The sequence below is a fragment of the Chiloscyllium plagiosum genome, chromosome 19 (assembly GCF_004010195.1).
Source record: "Chiloscyllium plagiosum isolate BGI_BamShark_2017 chromosome 19, ASM401019v2, whole genome shotgun sequence".
NCBI classification, from domain to species: Eukaryota; Metazoa; Chordata; class Chondrichthyes; order Orectolobiformes; family Hemiscylliidae; genus Chiloscyllium; species Chiloscyllium plagiosum.
The window spans coordinates 50,112,611-50,119,837 of record NC_057728.1 but is presented as its reverse complement, the minus strand read 5'-3'; the positions used below and the strand labels follow the sequence as shown (position 1 = coordinate 50,119,837).

Genomic DNA, 7,227 nt, shown 5'->3' with positions numbered 1-7,227 from the left:
GGGGAGAGAGGGAAGGGAGAGACAATGAGGAAGGGGAGAGAGGGAAGAGAACAAGATTGGGGGAGGGAATATCAGGAGAGGAAGAGATAGGGAAGAGTGTGGGAAAGAGGAAGGGAAGGAGGCACCAGGGTAAGATCAAGACAGAGATGAGTACACTGAGTTGGACAGGAAAGAGGGGAGATGGGCCGGGGGGGAGATGGCATGGGGAGGAACAGTGAGTTGGCGAATGGGGGTAGATTGTGGAAAAAGATGAACCGGGAGCTCAGTCCGAGCATTGAGGATGAGAATGGTTAGGTGGGATGGGAGGAATGCCGGCAGAGTGTGCTGGAGCAGTACACTTGTTGCTCGGGCTGGAATGAGCAAGGTTAGGGAGCTGCTTCTCTGGGACCCCTCCACAGGATTTGCAAAAACTCAGTCCAGGAATACGCTCCTGAAATAGGCAGCCTAAGTAAGGTAAACATTCAGAACAGAAAACAACTTGCTGCGAATGTTGCATGGGTTTTGGGCGTGTACGTGAAGGAGAATTAATAATTAAAGTGCATTTGTAGATTTGGATAAAGATAAAAATATCAAATACACCAAGTGCAGGTGGTTGTGAAGTGCTAACCAGAAATAATATATTAACCACTGAATCTGGATTGAATATCTTTTGATTCCACTGGGCTGCTAGCACGTGTCAACTGCGGAACACAGTCTCTTTCCCAGATATCTGTCGTTGAAGCTATCCTGGAATTTCTAACCCTGACTCCTCTAGCTGCCTCCTTTGCTCCCAACTCCTTGCCAGGTTCTCATTCACAAATCAGTCTGAGAGAATTTCATTCATTGTTTTAGTTCCGAGCGCTCGCCTAATTTTCATCCCTCTATAACTTCTTTCTCTCCTGTTTATTCATCGCACTCTCTTTGAATTTTATTTCATTTCTCTCTGTATCTCTCTCATTATTGTTTAAACTTTATCTCTGTGTGATATTTCCGATATTCCTTGTGAAAATGTTGTTAAATGCATCTCAGTCACCTTAATCACATCAACTGTGAGATATGACTGGAATAGTCATAGAATCATAGACAAAGTATTAATAATCATAATTTCTGGATTTTTTCACTTTATTTTAACAGTTATGTATATGTTAAAAACTCATTTAGTAGGACACAAACAATCATAAATTGTAAACATCTTTATTCAATAAATTGATCCAAAGTTGCGCATAATTACCATTTCAATGATTTTCTAATTGTTATTTCTGTAGCTCAGAATCTGCACATGCTGTGTCTTTCTGGTACATTTAAATGTTATGGTATTACTTAGAATGCTGCAGGGTTGTGGTTGAATACACTCCTAGAAAGTCTAGGAAGATTAGCGTTATTTGAAAGCAGTCAGTCATTAGATAGAAAGGAAGAATTTGGTTTGATATAGCACTTTGTGACTCAAAAATGCTAGCATCAATCCATTGGACTGAATAGCCGATAAGTTATATGCAACGTCCATACCCTCAAGATGTCCAAACACATTCTGCATCAGTTATTGCTGTTGTTTTTATTATGCAGCAAGTGTTGATTGGATACTGGATCTCACAAACAAAAAGTAGATAATGACCAGATAATCTGTTTCAATGATCCTGACTGACGGCCATTTCCAGGAATAAATCCTGCAGCCTTTTCTTCGAATAGTACCACAGAATAGTTACACCCACCTGATAATGCAGTAAAAGGGCTGTGATATACCACTAAGTCCAATAGACAGCCCCCCTGTCAGTGCAGCAGCCTCTCAGCCCTGCATTGGAGTCTCGGCCTAGATTGTTGTCAGAAATCTCTAGGACATAAACTTCTTTTAGAATTAGTATCCTTATAGTGTGGAAACAGGCCCTTCAGCCCAACAGGTCCACACCGACACTTCAAAGGATAGCCCACCCAGATCCATTCCCCTAAATTTAGCCCCTGACTACTGCACCTTACCTATACATCCCTGAACAATGGGCAATTTAGCATAGCCAATTCACCTAATCTGCACATCTTTGGATTGTGGGAGGAAACTCACACAGACATAGGGGAATGTGCAAACTCCAGACAGAACGTCACCCAAGGCTGGGATCAAATCCTGGTCCCTGGTGTTGTGAGGCCACAGTGCTAACCACTGAGCCACTGTGCCGCCCCCTTTTGATCTTCTTACTTGGAAATGAGAGTGCTACTCACTAAGACAGAAACTGTTTGCTGCCTCATGACTTTTGCTGCATTAGTACTTTAACAATGTCATATTTTTAAAAAGATTTCTTCCGAGAAGTCATGATTTTAAAATTGAGATGAATTCACCAGTTATTTTATTCAGAATTAACTGAATAGCATTTAATGGTTTGTTGTGTATAACAAAAACTGGCCCAAATACTATGGCAACAGAAACAAATCAGCTGACAATTCTACAGCAAGTAACTCACCTTCTGTCTTCTCAAAGCCTGTCCACTGTTGGCACGGCACAGGTCAGGAAAGTGTGATGGAATACTCTCCACTTGCCTGGATGACTGCAGCCCAACCAGACTGATGAAGCTAAATACTATCCAGGACAGAGCAACCTCTTGATTGGCCCCTCATACATCACTTTCAACACTCACTACCTCCCTCACCGATGCTCATATACAAGATACGCCACAGAAATTCACCTTCAGTAGCAATTTCCAAACTGATTACCTCCAGCTCCAGAAAGACAAGGATGCATAGGAACACTCCCATTTGTAAAATCTCCTCTGCACTATCCTGACTTGGAAGTCTATTGCTTCATAGCGAGAGGCTGAGGGCTGTTTTCCCTGGAGCGCGGGGATTGAGGGGTGACCTTATAGAGGTTTATAAAATCATGAGGAGCATGGATAGGATAAATAGTCAAGGTCTTTTCATTGGGGTGGGGGTGTTCAGAACTAGACGGCTAAGGTTTAAGGTGAGAAGAGAATGATTTAAAAGGGATCTAAGGGGCAACATTTTCATGCAGAGGATGGTGTATATATGGAATGAGTTGCCAGAGCAAGTGGTGGAGGCCGATGCAATTACAGCATTTAAAAGGCATCTTGATAGGTATATGAATAGGAAGGTTTAGAGGGATATGGGCCAAGTGCTGGCAAATGGAACTAGATTAATTTAGGATATCTGGTAGAATATGAGTTGGGTCAAAGGATCTGTTTCTGTGCTGTATATCTCTTTGACTCTATGACTCTATATCATTCCTTCATTGTCACGGGGTTCAAGTCTTGGAATTCCATCCCTATGTCTGTGTACCTACAGCAAATAGACTGAAGTGTTTAAGAAGAGCTTTCACTACCACTTTCTGAAGGGTAATTAGGAATGGGCAATAAGAGCTGGTCCAGCCAGCAACACCGACATTTCATGGCAGAATGATAAAGATCTGGTCTCAAACTGGGCTGACTAGTCTGCAGATCATTGTACAATTGGCTAATGTTGTGCCGGTGGTGATGTTTCAGATTCAGGTACTTATTTCAGCAGGAAATGTCTCTTATAGAATGCAGGTATAATTACTTTGCAAACACGTGAAACATAAGAATAGGAGAAGATATTTAGTCTTTCGCACATTCAGTAAGGTCACAGTTGATCTGTACCTTAACTCCACTTAGCTGCATACCGGTTAACCCCCTTGCCTTTCCATCCACTTTTCGAAAAGAATCAACTTGAAACATTAACTCTGTTTCTCTGTCCACAGATGCTGCCAGACTTGCTGAGTTTCCCCCATCATTTTCTGTTTTTATTTCAGATTTCCAACATCCACAATATTTTGTTCTTATTAACAATCTATCTCCATTGTCAAGGGCACCATTGACCTACAATGTCAGCAGCTATTTTGGACAGAGGGGAAGAATTTCTGTTTCACCCTCTGTGTGAGGAAATGCTTCTCAATGTTCTTGACCTGTCGAGCTCTGAGGCTTAGGAGAAAGTGAGAACTGCAGGTGCTGGAGATCGAAGTCGAGAGTGTGTTGCTGGGAAAGCACAGCAAATCAGGCAGCATCTGAGGAGCAGGAGAATCGATGTTTCGGGCATAAGTCGTTCCTGAGGAAGGGCTTATGCCCGAAACATTGATTCTCCTGCTCCTCGGATGCTGCCTGACCTACTGTGCTTTCCAAGCGGCACACTCTGAGCTCTGAGACTAATGCATCTTGGTGCCAGTCTAACCCCATCCACTCTCTTGTCCATCATGCATTCTTACTAAGGTCCTTCAGGAAGTCCAGGCAGCTAGAGGGAAGGTGATCACTGTCCACTGGAAAGGGCACCAGAGAGAGTGAGAGCCAGAGAGAATCACCATAGCCTTACAGGGTGTGCAGAAGAGATTTACTAGACTGGTATCAGGGAGGAGTGACTAAGTTTCTTCAACTGCTGAATCTGTGAATCTTGAGGGCAGGGAAGAGAATGGAGATGATCAAAATGAAAGGTTCGGACAGAGTGAAGAAGGGGGAACTGTTTCCAAAGACAGGAAGGATGATAATCAGAGGGACACAGATTTATGGTGAACAGGTTGTTATGATCTAGGATACACTGCTGAAAGAGTACATGGAAGGAGATTTAAAAAGAACTTTTAAAATGGAAATTAGAGAAATGCAAGAAGTGAAGAATATAGCTGGACTAAGAGGAAAGAAGCGAGAGTGGGATTAATTTAGGTAGCAGCTTTTTCAAAGCGGTGACCAGACAGAATGGACCAATGACGATAGAGTAAAAGGTTAGCTATATTTTTATTCTGGAGATAGCTACCAAACACATACATAAAGAGCTATATCATCATGTAAGATCTCATTAAGGTGGGATCCAAGTATGGAGGGAGATTTCCTCTTTGAATCTTCTCCTGTAAGTAGTGTAGGTACTTAATGAATGTCATTGAAAATCACTGATGTGTGTGTTTAAATGTAATGCAGATCCCTTTCCGAGTCAACCAGAACAATTCCAGAGTTCTTTGAGAGGAGATGATGTTGATTAGACTTTGATTCCTTTATTCATTCACAGGATGAGGATGCCGCTGGCTGGGCCAGCATTTATTACCCATCCCTAATTGCCCAGAGGGCAGTTAAAAATCAACCACATTGCTGTGGGTCTGGAGTCACATGTAGGCCAGAACAGATGAGGATGCAGTTCCCTTCCCAGGTTTTTCCGACAATTGATTCACGGTCATCATTAGACTCTTAATTTCAGATATTTATTGAATTCAAATTCCACCATCTGTTGTGACGGGATTTGAACCCAGGTCCCCAGAACATGACCTGGATCTCTGAATTCACAGTCCAGTGATAATACGACTAGGTAATCGCCTCCCCTGAAGGGCTGTATCCTCCTTAGACATGCCCTGGCATTCCATTGTATCATCGGGTGCTGGACAGTGGTGGGCTGACCACACAGGGGTCCTCCTGCTTTCCACTGGGGTCCTGGGGTGGAAGGTGTTACATGTAGCAATCCTTTGCAATGTAGTTAAGGTGGCTCACTGACTCCAAACCCAGCTGTTTATTTTGCAGTGTGGAGGAATCCATGGACCATGTTAGTTGTGGGTGGTGGTGTCCCTTTTTAATTTTCTGAAAAATATTTTTTGGTTCTTTTGGTTACACACCAGCCCCATGCTTCTGTCTTTGGGCAGTATGGAGGACCTCAATGGGTGGCTGCTCCTGAGCCTGACTAAAGTAGCTATGAATAGGTTCAATGCAGCGGGCTGTAGAGGGAGTTGTAATTCCTCCTCTTCCCCCTGCTTCATTTGTGCCTGAGTGTCCCGAAGAGAGAATGTGCAATATCCATTGTCACCCTTAAAGCCTTTCAAGAGAGGTGGGCACTGTGGGAGATGGAGTACATATTTCTCCCTCCAGCACCATTTTGATTGAAGCCTTCCCTCTTTCCCTATCAACACTGCCCCTCCCCTCCCTCACTGTGCTGTCGGATTGCCCCGCTGTGTAGTGTTTGTCATTTGTTAATTGGGTGTTTAGTTTAATTGGTGCTGAGTCTATTTAAAAAGAGCTAGACTCTTTTTCCCTCGCGGGCAGTGTTCATAAATTACAGAGTTGGGTGAATTAATAAACTGTTGATGGATGTGTTCTTCCTCAGTGGAGGATAGGCTTCTGGACAGGAAGGAGTACAGAAGGGAAAGGTGGAAACTGGGGCTTGTGCTAAATCAGAGACAGACAATAAAACACTTGTAAATTTTCCAAAGATATTTTGCTGCTTAATTCAATATATGAGTATCAGTCTGGTAAACAGTAATTGAGAGTGTGGTGCTGGAAAAGCACAGCAAGTCAGGCAGCATCCGAGGAGCAGGAGAATCAATGTTTCGGGCATAAGCCCTTCATTAGGAATTCCTGATGAAGGGCTTATGCCCGAAATGTCAATTCTCCTGCTCCTCGGATGCTGTCTGACCTGCTGTGCTTTTCCAGCATCACACTCTTGACTCTGATCTCCAGCATCTGCAGTCCTCACTTTCGCCTGGTAAACAGTAATGACTGCCTTCCATTACCAAATCCTTACATGATCTTACTACAGTGGCCTCCTCCTGTGCTGTGAAGTTCCATGACCATAACTTGGAAAGGACCTAAGAAAGGCTAAGCATTGTACTGCAACCATTGATACCTGATAAATCTCCCAACGTGGAACCAGATACATTTCCAATCTCCTCTTGGTAAAAGTTTTAAAATTGTTCTTGATTTGTCTGTTCTACTAGGTCCATTCTCTGCCCCAATATTCTTTATTTCCAAACTTGTTTCAGAGCGTAAGAGCTCTGTCTTGGTGTTCAGGACCCACCCAACAGTGATCGATCCCAGATCTTGTTTTACGTACAATATCATCAGTGAAGTCCCAGCGGGACCATTATGTCATTAGGAAAACAATTTATTAATTCACCCAACTCTAGCTTATGAATACTGCCCGCGAGGGAAAAACAATCTAGCTCTTTTTAAATAGATTCAGCGCCAATTTATCTAAACAGCCAATTAACAAATGACAAACACTGCCCAGTGGGGCAATCCGACAGCCCAGTGGGGGAGGGGGGCAGTGTTGATAGGGAAAGAGGGAGGGTTCAATCAAAACCTCAGGAGAGATTGAGAAGGCAGGACCTTCATAGTGACTTTGGCTGCTGTGACAATTGAACTCGTGCTGTTCAATTATCTGTCTGCATCTCAAACCAGCCATCCAGCCAACTGAGCTAACCAATACCCTCAGCACCATTTGTGACTCCTCCAATACTGAACAGTTCATGTTCAAATACAACAAGGTTTA

The 7,227-nt window shown here is 43.2% G+C and overlaps 1 protein-coding gene across 3 annotated transcripts in view; it reads left to right on the top strand.

Annotated features, from left to right (window-relative positions):
• syt10 (synaptotagmin X) overlaps positions 1–7,227 on the top strand; it is a 72,828-nt gene that overhangs the window by 966 nt on the left and 64,635 nt on the right. The window lies entirely within an intron of this gene.